Raw genomic sequence first — 15,357 nt, 5'->3', positions numbered from 1 at the left:
TACTTGTTATACTTGAGATTTCTCTCTGACATTGCAGTAAACATGGACAGCAAGTAGAACTTTGCTAATTTGTTGGCCTGTAAAAGATCAGCACCATGCACCATGTTAATAAACTCAGACATGAATGTGAATTAGACAGACACTGAGCTGAAATAAATGGTAGAATTCCATATGATAGATGGGGTTATTAGATGTACAACATAAACATAATGTCCTGTCTCTAAATAGCTAAATGAATAAACAAAAAATACAGAATCTAAATTGCACAGATTTTCTATTTCAGGTTATTTACTGCAATAAACTAGCAGATTTACTAAAACTTAATAATAGGCTTTCAGTCTGTTAATCCCTATCCGAACCCCTATACTTCTGCAGGTGCAGTGAGACAGAATTCATTCTGCAGCAAAGCAGTCGATGAGGAAATTGAAAAATATATGAAAAGATGGCAGCAGAAAAAAAGACTGGAAAAAGCAAGACCAAAGGAAAGAAACTTTACCTATATATATACAGTGTATTACAAAAGTGAGTACACCCCTCACATTTCTGCAAATATTTCATTATATCTTTTCATGGGACAACACTATAGACATGAAACTTGGATATAACTTAGAGTAGTCAGTGTACAACTTGTATAGCAGTGTAGATTTACTGTCTTCTGAAAATAACTCAACACACAGCCATTAATGTCTAAATAGCTGGCAACATAAGTGAGTACACCCTACAGTGAACATGTCCAAATTGTGCCCAAATGTGTCGTTGTCCCTCCCTGGTGTCATGTGTCAAGGTCCCAGGTGTAAATGGGGAGCAGGTTAGCCTGTCAGTGCTCAGACCATACGCCGCACACTGCATCAACTCGGTCTGCATGGTCGTCATCCCAGAAGGAAGCTGACGCACAAGAAAGCCCACAAACAGTTTGCTGAAGACAAGCAGTCCAAGAACATGGGTTACTGGAATGCCCTGTGGTCTGACGAGACCAAGATAAACTTGTTTGGCTCAGATGGTGTCCAGCATGTGTGGCGGCGCCCTGGTGAGAAGTACCAAGACAACTGTATCTTGCCTACAGTCAAGCATGGTGGTGGTAGCATCATGGTCTTGGGCTGCATGAGTGTTGCTGGCACTGGGGAGCTGCAGTTCATTGAGGGAAACATGAATTCCAACATGTACTGTGACATTCTGAAACAGAGCATGATCCCCTCCCTTCCAAAACTGGGCCTCATGGCAGTTTTCCAACAGGATAACGACCCCAAACACAACCTCCAAGATGACAACTGCCTTGCTGAGGAAGCTGAAGGTAAAGGTGATGGACTAAACCCAATTGAGCACCTGTGGCGCATCCTCAAGTGGAAGGTGGAGGAGTTCAAGGTGTCTAACATCCACCAGCTCCGTGATGTCATCATGGAGGAGTGGAAGAGGATTCCAGTAGCAGCCTGTTCAGCTCTGGTGAATTCCATGCCCAGGAGGGTTAAGGCAGTGCTGGATAATAATGGTGGTCACACAAAATATTGACACTTTGGGCACAATTTGGACATGTTCACTGTGGGGTGTACTCACTTATGTTGCCAGCCATTTAGACATTAATGGCTGTGTGTTGAGTTATTTTCAGAAGACAGTAAATCTACTCTGCTATACAAGTTGTACACTGACTACTCTAACTTATATCCAAGTTTTATTTCTATAGTGTTGTCCCATGAAAAGATATAATAAAATATTTGCAGAAATGTGAGGGGTGTACTCACTTTTGTGATACACTGTATATAGTAGTACATAGTATGTATAGTTCTATTATGTATGTATAGGATAGTATTGATATTTGCTATATTTATATATATATATATATACAGTATATGTGTATGATAAATATTTATGGTATGTGTATAGGATGTATTAGTAGAGGTAGTAGATGTAGTAGTAGTAGTATGTTTAGTAGTATTGTGTATGCGTAGTATAGTATTTATATTTACAATATTGTTCACTTTTATAATTATTATTCTTATATGCAATTACACTGCCTGGCCAAAAAAGGTCATCACCTGGATTTAACTAAGCAAATAGGTAAGAACCTCCCATTGGATAATTACTTCATGGGTGATTGTTTCAGCTGGCAACAAGTTATTTACCCCTAACTGTTGCAGTGAGTAGCTTCTCATTTGTTAACCATGTGGAAAGACATCCTGTGGTCGTGGAAATTTATTTATTTATTTATTTATTAGGATTTTAATGTCATGCTCCACACTCTTTGGTTACATTCATGACAGACACATGGTAGTTACTCGTTACACAAGGTTCATCACTTCTCAAGGTTATATCGAACACAGTCATGGACAATTTTGTATCTCCAATTCACCTCACTTGCATGTTTTTGGACTGTGGGAGGAAACCCACGCAGGCACGGGGAGAACATGCAAACTCAACACAGAAAGGACCCGGACCGCCCCACCTGGGGATCGAACCCAGGACCTTCTTGGCCTCGTGGTCGTGGAAAAGATGTTAATCTGTTTCAGAAGGGTCAAATTATTGGCATACATCAAGCAGAGAAAACATCTAAGGAGAAGCTGAAACTACTAAAATCGGGTTAAGAACTGTCTAACGCATTATTAAAAAGTGGAAGGACAGTGGGGAAACAGCATCTTCGAGGAAAATCTTGAACGATTGTAATCGGCGATCACTTAAACGTTTGGTGAAGTCAAATGGTAGAAAAACTCCAGTAGAGAGATGTTTAATAGTGACAGTAAGAGCATTGTGAAGGGAACTCGAGGGATTGGGACTAAACAGCTGTGTAGCCTTAAGAAAACCACTTGTCAGTGAGGCTAACCAGCAAAAACGGCTTCAATTTGCTAGGGAGCATAAAGATTGGACTCTGGAGCAATGGAAGAAGGTCATGTGGTCTGATGAGTCCAGATTTACCCTGTTTCAGAGTGATGGGTACATCAGGGTAAGAAAAGAGGCGGCTGAAGTGATGCACCCATCATGCCTAGTGCCTATCGTACAAGCCTGTGGGGGCAGCGCTATGATCTGTGGTTGCTGCAGTTGGTCAGGTCTATTTCATCAATGGATTTTTTCTTCCCTGATGGCACGGGCGTATTCCAAGATGACAATGCCAGTATTCATCGGGCTCAAATTGTGAAAGAGTGGTTCAGGGAGCATGAGACATCATTTTTACACATGGATTGGCCACCACAGAGACCTGAACACCATTGAGAATCTTTGGTATGTGCTGGAGAAGACTTGGCGCAGTGGTCCAAATCTCCCATCATCAATACAAGATCTTTGCAGAAGCTTGTGGAAACGATGCCACAGCGAATGTGTGCTGTAATCAAAGCTAAAGGCGGTCCAACCAAATATTAGAGTGTGTGATCTTTTTTTTTGGCCAGGCAGTGTATATGTTATTTTCTATATATAATATTCATATAGTTGTCATTTTGGTTCACTTTTATAATATTCTGATTATTATTATTATTATACTACTTGCTGCAATTATCTTAATAAAATACTTTCTGCTGCACAATCTGTAGTTAATCTGTAGCATAAATGTACTATTTTATTTATGAGGATGTGAAATGAGAAGAAAACGGTAAATAAATGGTATCGCAGTGTTTCGGGGGCAATTCCGGCCCAGTTATGGGAGAGTCGGCGGAGATCTGGCATCCGGATTTGGGCCAGTGTATTTGGGCCGATTCTGGGCAGTCATTCAAAAAGAGTCAGAGCCGACACGGGCTGCTGGCACTGAACCAGATGCGGCAGGCTCGGCTGGCAGGAGCTGCGCCGGAAGTGGGCCACAATTACAAGGCTAGCTGGGTTTGCTTGAGACGGTCCATGTAGATCAACTTACAAGTACCAACTATAAAACTATGAAAGGTTAGTACAAGGTTCCCTTAAAGGTTTCAATAATTTTAAGGTTACGGGAACGTTAGGGGAACGTTCCCAGAACTATAATGCACAACCAAACGGGAACGTTCTATTTCCGTAAAGAAAACTTTCCTGGGGAACCAAAGGGCAACCAAAATGATCCGTTCCCAGAACGTTCTGGGAACCAAAAACTAACGTTCCCAGAACGTTCTGGGAACCAAAAATTGTTAGCTGGGGTTAACTGCTGCTCTTTAGGACTAAAAACTTACTAGAACATTATATTAAAAATACTGATATACTGTAGTAACAGAACAATATATATAATAAAATAATTTCGTATTTTTGATAATTAATAAATATATTATAGCTATGTTTTAACGTTAGCCAAAAATGCTAGCTTGGCAGGTACGGTAAACTAACTATCTAGCCAGCTATACATAAATATGGCAGCAAAAGGCTATCAAAATTAATTTAAAACATACATCTAAAGGAAACTTACACTGATATTATGAATACGATATAAACCATCCAACAATATAGCCAAGTTATATTACACACATAATATTTTTAAACGATTACATTAGTTACCTATAGAATTGGATGAATTATAATTTTCTAAAATTAAATGAGGACAAAACCGAAGTTCTAGTTGTTGGTCTAGACAACATACCCAGAGATTTGGAGATGGCCCTTGGTTCTCTCGTTTCAAGAATTAACACTTCCCCAAGAAATTTGGGTGTTGTGTTTGATTCTCACTTGCAATTTTCTGGCCATATAAATAAGCTTGTTCAGTCTTGCTTCCTTCAGCTAAGAAATATTGCAAAGCTTAGACAGGTTTTGTCTTTTCAAGACTTGGAGAAAATCATCCATGCTTTTATTTCATCTCGACTGGATTACTGCAATCATGGCTGGATTACTGACCGGGCCAGTGGGGCCAGCGCCCAGGGGCCCTTGAGGTCAGGGGGCCCCGGGGGGGCCCTGGCCCAAAACATTTTGCGATGCCTATCAACATTTATGATACAATATATTTTTATTTCCGAGGGCCCTCCATTTTAAGGATCCTCTGACTATTAGGGACTTTGACCCCAGGGCCTCTTGGGGGCCCTAGCCATGCTTTTGGGGCCCCTAGCCATGCTTTTGGGCCCTAGCCGAAATACTTCTCTGTTATAGTTGACTCCACTCCAGACCTTGCTCATGTGGACCAACTTACTTTTATTTTCAGGTTTGTTAATAATGACGGACATGTAGTTGAGCGTTTTCTAGCTTTTGAGCCTATTGAAAACCATAGTGGGGACAGTTTGGCAGAGTGTGTCGTTGCTATGGTGGAGAATCTGGGCCTAGACTTATCCAACTGCAGGGGCCAGTCATATGATAATGCAAGTAACATGTGGGGAAAGTACAATGGAGTCCAAGCTCATCTTAAACAAAGAAACCCTTTGATTTGTTATGTCCCCTGTGCAGCACATTCACTGAATTTAGTTGTGTCAATGCTGTTGACAGTAGCCCAGAAGCTGAACTTTTTTTTGACTTTGTACAGGCAATGTACACATTTTGTGCATCATCTACACACAGGTGGGGAAAGGTTTTCCGTGATACTGATATCAAACTCACACTGAAATCACTGTCAGGTACTCGATGGAGCGGACGAGCTGAGTCAACTAAGGCTCTTTGGAAATATTATGCACAACTGAGAGAGGCATTGAATGATATGTCTAAAGATATGGAGGAGAAATGTGTAACTCGAAGTGAAGCCTCTGCACTCTGTGACAAATTGGACACGTTGGAGATGGCCTTCATGGCATACTTCTGGGACACAATACTACAGAGGTTCCAAGCCACAAGCCTGCAGCTGCAGAAGCATGATATTGACATATGTACAGCTACACAACTTCTCTTGTCTTTACGAGACTTTGTGGCAGCACAGAGAGATAACTTTGAGGTGTTTGAAGGGGCAGCTTTAAATGTCACCACTGCTGTCTCCCAAGAGTACAGGCATGACCTCCAGCGTACAAAGAAGCGCAAAATTATGTCTGATGATAATGCAGAGCCAGGTGTAGCATTTAACGGAAAGGACAAGTTTCGGATCGAAACTTTCAATGTTGTCATTGACAAACTTGTGTCCTGTCTCAACCACCGTTTGAATGCATACACACACTTAACTGAGCTATTTGATGTTCTTTTCATGCCTGACAATATGTCCAACAGTGAGCTCACTTTAAAGGCTAACTCACTCGCTGCAGCATATCCTTCAGATCTGAACATGAGCCTGGCAGATTAATTGATACAATACAAATCATTCATAACAGAAAAAGAAAAATGTCCTAGTAAAATGCTCAAATTGGATTGGGCAACTCTTTGCCCAGGGGCCCAGACAGCTTTGTATACTTGCCTCAGTCAAGGAGCTGTGTCAAGACTCCAGATGGTTCAGAATGCAGCTGCTCGGCTTTTAACAAAAACTAGACGTAGAGACCACATCAGTCCAGTGCTGGCCTGGCAGTAAAATTTAGGATAGATTTTAAAATTTTAGTTCTTACCTTTAAGGCTCTACATGGGGAAGCACCTGATTATATTTGTGAATTGCTGGTTCCTCACAAAAGTTGTAGGTCTTTGAGGTCATCTAATAAAGAGCTTCTGGTTGTGCCCCGTACCAAACAGAGGCGGAAAGGGGACTGTGCTTTTTCTGTCCAGGCTCCTAAATTATGGAATAGTCTCCCACTCTATATCAGACTCTCTGAGTCTACATTAACCTTCAAGAAATGTCTTAAGACACATTTTTATTCATTAGCATTTCAGAGTAGTGATCTTAAGCAATGGGGCTGACGTTCTTTGGTAAAGTGTATGTGTATGTGTATGTTTGTGTATGTATTTGTGTGTATATATACAGTGTATCACAAAAGTGAGTACACCCCTCACATTTCTGCAAATATTTCATTATATCTTTTCATGGGACAACACTATAGACATGAAACTTGGATATAACTTAGAGTAGTCAGTGTACAGCTTGTATAGCAGTGTAGATTTACTGTCTTCTGAAAATAACTCAACACACAGCCATTAATGTCCAAATAGCTGGCAACATAAGTGAGTACACCCCACAGTGAACATGTCCAAATTGTGCCCAAATGTGTCGTTGTCCCTCCCTGGTGTCATGTGTCAAGGTCCCAGGTGTAAATGGGGAGCAGGGCTGTTAAATTTGGTGTTTTGGGTACAATTCTCTCATACTGGCCACTGGATATTCAACATGGCACCTCATGGCAAAGAACTCTGTGAGGATGTGAGAAATAGAATTGTTGCTCTCCACAAAGATGGCCTGGGCTATAAGAAGATTGCTAACACCCTGAAACTGAGCTACAGCATGGTGGCCAAGGTCATACAGCGGTTTTCCAGGACAGGTTCCACTCGAAAAAGGCTTCGCCAGGGTCGACCAAAGAAGTTGAGTCCACGTGTTCAGCGTCATATCCAGAGGTTGGCTTTAAAAAATAGACACATGAGTGCTGCCAGCATTGCTGCAGAGGTTGAAGACGTGGGAGGTCAGCCTGTCAGTGCTCAGACCATACGCCGCACACTGCATCAACTCGGTCTGCATGGTCGTCATCCCAAAAGGAAGCTGACGCACAAGAAAGCCAGCAAACAGTTTGCTGAAGACAAGCAGTCCAAGAACATGGATTACGGGAATGCCCTGTGGTCTGACGAGACCAAGATAAACTCGTTTGGCTCAGATGGTGTCCAACATGTGTGGCGGCGCCCTGGTGAGAAGTACCAAGACAACTGTATCTTGCCTACAGTCAAGCATGGTGGTGGTAGCATCATGGTCTTGGGCTGCATGAGTGTTGCTGGCACTGGGGAGCTGCGGTTCATTGAGGGAAACATGTATTCCAACATGTACTGTGACATTCTGAAACAGAGCATGATCCCCTCCCTTTGAAAACTGGGCCTCATGGCAGTTTTCCAACAGGATAACGACCCCAAACACAACCTCCAAGATGACAACTGCCTTGCTGAGGAAGCTGAAGGTAAAGGTGATGGACTAAACCCAATGGAGCACCTGTGGCGCATCCTCAAGTGGAAGGTGGAGGAGTTCAAGGTGTCTAACATCCACCAGCTCCGTGATGTCATCATGGAGGAGTCGAAGAGGATTCCAGTAGCAACCTGTGCAGCTCTGGTGAATTCCATGCCCAGGAGGGTTAAGGCAGTGCTGGATAATAATGGTGGTCACACAAAATATTGACACTTTGGGCACAATTTGGACATGTTCACTGTGGGGTGTACTCACTTATGTTGCCAGCCATTTAGACATTAATGGCTGTGTGTTGAGTTATTTTCAGAAGACAGTAAATCTACACTGCTATACAAGTTGTACACTGACTACTCTAAGTTATATCCAAGTTTCATGTCTATAGTGTTGTCCCATGAAAAGATATAATAAAATATTTGCAGAAATGTGAGGGGTGTACTCACTTTTGTGATACACTGTACGTATGTATGTATGTGTAGTTAAAGTGCATTTAAAATTTTTATTTGTGCTATTGTATTAATGTTTTTATGTCACTGTGTAGCTTTTATGATTATTAATTTTTGTGTTTTTATTGTATTATATTTGAACGCATTGTAAAGCACTTTGTGGCTTGGTCCTAGAAAAGCGCTATATAAATAAACTTTACTTACTTACTTACTATACCTACAGCTGTATGGAACTGGTGGTCCATTTTTTTTATTTTTTTTTATTTAGCACGTCCAATTTCGTCTCATCTATCATCCTCTCATTAGTGCGGATTCCTGCTCCTGATTGGGGCTGACGAGGCCGTTCCACACCTCCTCCGAAACGTGCACAGCCAATCGACTGTCTTATCACCCACACTTGACCAGTGCAGTGTGGCAGAGTACTGTGCACGGAGGATCACACACTCCGCCACACCCCCTCCCGTCTCCATACAGGCGCCACCAACCAGCCAGCAGAGGGCGCAACCGCCCTGTTTCTGAGAGAGCATCCCCTACGGTCTCAAGTCCCGCCCCCCACCCGGACAACAGGCCAATCGTTGTCCATAGCCGCCCAGCCTCGACCGTGAAGGCAGAGCTGGATTCGAAACGACACTCCTTTGAAATCCAGCTCTGGTTGCAGCGCATGTCTTTTACCGCTGCGCCACCTGAGCGGCCATGGTCCATTTTTTTAAAATAAGGGTCGTGATGTATATAAAAGGTTGGTTACATTAGTTCCCTCTTCCTGGCAATTTTATAAAAACGTTGGCTGGCATAAATAACCCAGGAAACATGTTTACCAAGACAAAGCACATTATCATGCCTAAGCACTTATTTACAAGTCTTTATGAATTTCCTTGATTGAATGATTGAACTAATTAAGTGTTTATATTTCTGCAGTGACTATTTGTGCACCCCTGAGTCCAGCTCACTCAGTCACGTTCTGTTATTTGTCCTACACTAATCTTGGTAAGATGTTTACCTGCTTTTATCAACACACAGTTTAAAAGACATTTTCAGGATGGATTAGGGATAATGTACGCAAGCACTGTACATAACACTGTAAAATATTATAATCAAAAAGCACATTATCATGTCTAAGGCACATATTTCCAAGTTTGTGCTTATGTTCTTCAGCCTACTAAAGGCACTGTTAATTCTGCTCTAGCACTGTTCTGGAAACTGCTTTTCATGATGCCACTCCTGCTGCCTGAGTGAATCAATAAACCATTTTTAACCAGGTAAACATATTTAAACTACAGTTACTTTTTTTCTTATTCAACATTTCTTTTCCATCATTAGGTGGAACTGAAAATTTTGAATAAGATCCACATTGATCTGTGAAAAATAGTTTTTGTTTTCATTCCAGAATTACAGACCAGTGTCAGGAGGCAGGAGATCAGCAGTCAATTATGTCAGGACAAAACATTTTTATAATAAATAAAAATACTTGAAATAAAATATTGAAAAATGTGTTTTGGTGTACATTTGTTTTTTTCTGTTACTGTTTTAATTGTACTCTATTATTATTATTACTTATAATAATATATATATATATATATATATTACAGAGTATTTTCATAGCAATAAGAGGCAAGAACAGTTGTAGTAGTCCCAGTGACCATTAAAGGTTACATATGGCTGGGGAAAGCCTTTTAAAAATCTACTGCAGGCCAGAACTGGGCCATATTTGGCCCGATAATGGTTGTTCTGGCTAGCAGGTGGTTAAGTGCTGGCATATTGCTGGCAGTCATGGCTGGGATCCGGGCAGCCGTATACGGGCCACAATCTAACCGTCATTCATTTTGACACAAAAAGTTCCCAGAACTGGGCCATACATTTTTTGCTAGCTGGGTGGTTTCAAAGTCCAGAGTGCTAACCATTACACCATGGAACCACACAGTGAGGTCTTGCTTAAGCCCATTAATAATTAGTCATTTAAGAGCAAGAACAATCATTTGGTCATCATTAGTGGTATTATGATATTCAAGCTGGATGAATGGATGGAAATTAACATGTCATTTAAGGTGACTCTAAACTAGCACAAGCAATTGTGAAGCTGTGTTGTATTGCACATGCGCTGAATGCTACCATCCTGAAACTGCTAATGTTTCTCAATCTTGGACCTCACACCGAGCCCCAAATAAAAGCAGTAAGGTCCCACCAAGATTTGAACTCAGATCACTGGATTCAGAGTCCAGAGTGCTAACCATTACACCATGAAACCCTGACACCACAGCAAAAAAGAAAAATACACACAACTTTAGACTTTACTTTTACATCTCAGATTATTTATATTTAAACTTACGTGATTGATATAATTGACTGAAATCAATTAAAAAAAACTGAGGTAATTTAAAAGTTTTAAATACTAAATAAAAGTAATTTTAGTTAAACATTGCCACCCAAGTATCAAAATCACAACAAAACGTTCCACTTTTGGAAAATTGCACTAAGTTCAGGATGCAGTTGGCCGGTAGATTGTGCTGTAAACAATGACTTGCCGCTTTGTGTTCTAATTTAGCATAGATAAGTCATATGTGAAACACTATTGTCTTCACAGCATTAATAACAGTGTTTTTACCTTAATAAAGCCAGGTCCCACCGAGATTTGAACTCAGATCGTTGGATTCAGAGTCCAGAGTGCTAACCATTACACCATTACACCATTACCATTAGCTCCACATGTTTTATGTGTAGTGTTTATGGTATTTAAGCTGGATGGATTAGATGGAAGTTAACATGTCAGACATCCCAAGTTGCAAAAACTCATTTCAGGGAGCTAAAAAAAAGCTAAAACCCTCTCGCACACAGCAAAGGATATGGGTGATAACAGAACTTTTAGGAGCTGCTTACTGAGCTACTAAACTAACTGTTGGCATCACAAACACATTACTGTGTACTACATAGTGCACCAGCTAGTGTGCAAGATAATAGATTTATGTTCCCTACATAGTGCACTAGATTGTATGTTAAAAAAGAATGTATGTTTTTTACTTAGTGCACTAGATAGTGTACTAGATAATAGACCTATGTTTCTTACATAATGCTTTAGGTAGCGTATTAGTTAACGGATTTAGGTTCCCTACATAGAGCTCTAAATTGTATATCAGATAACGGATTTATGTTCCCTACATAGTGCACTAGATAGTATTTTAGATATGAATTTATGTTCCCTACGTAGTGAACTAGATAGTGAATTAGACAATTGGTTAATTTTCCCTACACAGTGCACTAGAAAGTATAACTAGATGATGATTTGTGTTCCTTACATAGTGCACTAGATAGTGTATTACATAATTATGTACCCTACATAGTGCACTAGATAGTGTATTACATAATTATGTACCCTACATAGTGCACTAGATAGTGTATTACATAATTAATTATGTTCCCTACATAGTGCACTAGATTGTATATTTGATCATAGATTTATGTTCCCTTCTTATTGCACTAGACAGTATATTAGACAATTGATTTATGTTCCTTACACAGTGCGCTAGATTGTATATCAGATAACGGATTTAATACGCGATTGTATTAATAAAGTCTGTGTCGCCTTCGTGCGCATGTGTGTGTGTTCTCTTGGCCGCTCGTTCTAGATTCCAGGAGATTTTATCTGACTTGTGGGAATCAGGAAGCCGCTATGTATATGCGGGAGACTCCCGAAACTTTTTCTGTACTTTATTTTACAAAAAGCCAGAGTGTACAATAAGAGGGGGATTTATGTTTCCTATTATATAATTGTTTCTCAACAAAAACCCCAGACTTCATTAGTTTATTACATTAATAAAATTACTTTATATTCACCTATAAACTGTAGTGGGTTTTCACTGCACATGATGAACTAATAAACACAAAATCATTTATTAGTCAAAGCAAATTGATGATACATTCACCTCATAAATCATGATACACTGCTCTACTTTACATGAAAGTACAAAGTATCGGTATCAGATCGATATCGGCGATACTGGCCCTGTATTTACTTGGTATCGGATCAATACCAAATTTTGCAGTATCGCACACCACTAATACAGATGTGCTAATGGAGATGTTTTACTGCTAAGCTGCTGTTCAACTCCAGTCCAGTTGGTGGCGCTGGTGCGTGTTAAGTTGTTCTGCCAACCGCCATTAAACATCATAAGAAGAACAAGAAGCTGCTGTGTTTGTACTGTAGAGCCTCATCTGTAAGTAAAATATGTATTTAATTATAACCCTTATATTCAATTATAACCACATTCTAATTAATAATAAAACTAGAGTTCATAATAAAACATCACTGTGAGGATTTGAGGAGCTTTAACTCCAGTTTTATTTAAACAAACAAACTATTAGCTGCTCCGCTAACTGTTAGCATCACACATGATTCATATTACTGAACCGATTCATTTGAACCGATCCAGCAAAATGAATTAAATGAGCGGAACTGATTGAGTTTCTTCATGATTAAATCTCACAGTTTTATATAAACACGTCATATTTTTAATCTTTGTTGATAGTTGAACTTTGTTTACAGTTGAACTTTGTTTACAGGTGAACTTTGTTTATAGTTGAACTTTGTTTACAGGTGAACTTTGTTTAGAGTTGAACTTTGTTTACAGGTGAACTTTGTTTAGAGTTGAACTTTGTTTATAGTTGAACTTTATTTATTGTTGGTATTTGTTTACAGGTGAACTTTGTTTATAGTTGAATAGTCTGTCTGTCTGTCTATTAGAGCTTTAATAATGCAGTCAGCAGAAGAGGGAGACGTCACCCCTGTGGATCTACAACATGAAGAATTCCAGAAGAAAATAATACAAAAGGAGGATGATGATGATGATGATGATGATTTTTTCTGTAAGTAAATTTGGAGCATGATGACACTTTTTCACCAGACAGTATAGTACAGTACATTACAGTTTGGATTTAAGTTTGAATCTAACTAGGATTTATTTATGGTCAGGAACCAAACCCACGACCTTCAGTTTCCTCCAGTTGTTGAGTTTCTTCTTCTCATATTGATGAATTTCAGGTGAAGTCACTTTAATCCCTGCAGAACATGTTGCTTCTGTGGAACTGCTCTTCTCAGAGGACCAACAGTGTGGAGGTTTCCAGATGAAGCCTGTGAAGAAAGAAGAACCTGAAGATAAAGATGAACTCAGTAAGACTTGAGCAAAATCATTTCTCCTAATTTGGTCGTGTCTGAATTTCTTGTATTTTAGTATATTTAGTGCAGAAGTGAGCAGGTGAGTGAAATGAGGAGACAGAAGATAAAGAAGATTAAATGGTATATTAAAAGGTATTTCTTATACTTGATGTTGAAATAGCATAGACTTATTTTCAAACTCTTTTATTGGAGATTATGAACAAGCATGCTCCCATGTGGAGTTTCAGAGTGAAGGGACGAGACAATCCTTGGTTTTCAGAAGAATTGTCAGAACTTATTCATGAAAGAAATTTGGCTTGGATTAAAGCAAGAAAATCTCATTTGGCAGTAGATTGGTTGGCTTTTCGATTGTTGAGAAACAGATGTACAATATCTGTTTGCAAAGCCAATTTAAAATGTTATCTTGATGAAACAACAAGAAATCTGAATAATCCTATTAAATTCTGGAAAACAATAAAGTAATTGTCTTTCATCCCAGTATCCTTCTCTGTTATTAAGCAATTACTTGTAAACAATCAATAAGTTACTGATAGAAAGGAAATGGTGAATTGTTTTAATGAGCATTTTATTCCATCTGGGTCCAATTTTAACTGTGTGTCAAATAAGAACATATCAGATAAAACATGTACAGAAGTAAAGGACGGGCCTAAATTTCATTTTAGACCAGTTGGGAAAAATGAGGTTTTGTCAACCCTTAAAAAGCTAAACATTAGGAAGTCTGCAGGGCCTGATGAGATTGAGCCAATATTCTTGAAAATTGCAGCTAATATTATTGTTGAGCCACTTACTTATATTTTAAATTCATCATTGGAGCAGAATATTGTACCTGACGCTTGGAAATCTGCTATAGTCCTAGTACTTTTTGATGGGGCTTTTTCTGAAAAGCTGGTTGTTAGAAATGGGGTGCCACAGGGCTCTATTTTTGGACCACTGTTGTTTACCATTTATATCAACAGCCTTGGCGATAATGTGTGCAATGCTAATATTCATTTTTATGCAGATTACACTATTATCTATAGTTCAGCCTCATCACCTGCAGAGGCTCTTTCAAGTCTACAGAAAGCATTTGTGACTGTTCAGCATAATCTTAATTCTCTAAGATTTACACACTGTCTGGTAAACCAATAGAATGAATTTCATCTTATAAATATTTAGGTTTTATGTTGGATGATAGTCTGTCTTTTAAGTTGCATGTTGAACATATGATAAAAAAGTTAAAGCTAAAAAGCTACTTTTTTACCAATTCTAGACTGGAGATATTTTATACAGACATACCTCAAAGACAACATTGAACTCCCTAGATTCGGTTTATCATTCTGCATTAAGGTTTATAACACGTGCGAGTTATTTAACTCATCACTGCACACTTTATGAAATGACTGGTTGGCTTCCACTTTCAGTACGACGGAGAGTACATTTTGTCATTTTTGTGTAGAAAGCAATTATTGGTCAGCTCCCACCATACTTGTCTAAATTTTTTATCATCAAACAGGTCTTTGTATGACTTACGATCCAGTAGCTATATACAATGGGAAGTTCCAGTAGTTCGGTCGGAATTTGGAAAGACAGCATTTAGTTACAGTGCACCTTTTGTTTGGAAAGATTTACAGAAATATTTTAAATTGAAGCAGTTTATTTCTTTGACTGAATTTAAAGAAAAAGTCAAAAAAATGTATACATATGTTTGTTCTTGTTAAATGTATACATGTGTATATATCCTCCCTATGTTGTTGATGGAGTAATTTTTGTGTGATTTGCTGCTGTCTTGGCCAGGGCTCAATTGTAAAAGAGATTTTAATCTTAATGTGACTTCCCTGGTTAAATAAAGTAATATAAGGTTAATAAAATAATTAAAAAAAATAAACAGATCATGCTGACTGTACCGT

The 15,357-nt window shown here is 39.1% G+C and overlaps 1 long non-coding RNA gene and 1 other non-coding gene across 2 annotated transcripts; one reads left to right on the top strand and one right to left on the bottom strand.

Annotated features, from left to right (window-relative positions):
* The first annotated feature begins 9,234 nt into the window (after positions 1 to 9,234).
* Positions 9,235 to 9,745, top strand: LOC134326051 (uncharacterized). Its single transcript, XR_010014470.1, has 3 exons — positions 9,235 to 9,291; positions 9,491 to 9,563; positions 9,692 to 9,745. It is a non-coding gene; the product is annotated as an uncharacterized LOC134326051 (long non-coding RNA).
* A 732-nt stretch (positions 9,746 to 10,477) lies between these two features.
* On the bottom strand, positions 10,478 to 10,549 carry trnaq-cug (transfer RNA glutamine (anticodon CUG)). Its single transcript has one exon. It is a non-coding gene; the product is annotated as a tRNA-Gln (tRNA).
* Positions 10,550 to 15,357: the final 4,808 nt, after the last annotated feature.

The sequence above is a fragment of the Trichomycterus rosablanca genome, chromosome 14 (assembly GCF_030014385.1).
Source record: "Trichomycterus rosablanca isolate fTriRos1 chromosome 14, fTriRos1.hap1, whole genome shotgun sequence".
In the NCBI taxonomy this organism is placed as follows: Eukaryota; Metazoa; Chordata; class Actinopteri; order Siluriformes; family Trichomycteridae; genus Trichomycterus; species Trichomycterus rosablanca.
The sequence above is the reverse complement of the archived record's forward strand: the minus strand, read 5'-3'. Positions and strand labels throughout refer to the sequence as shown.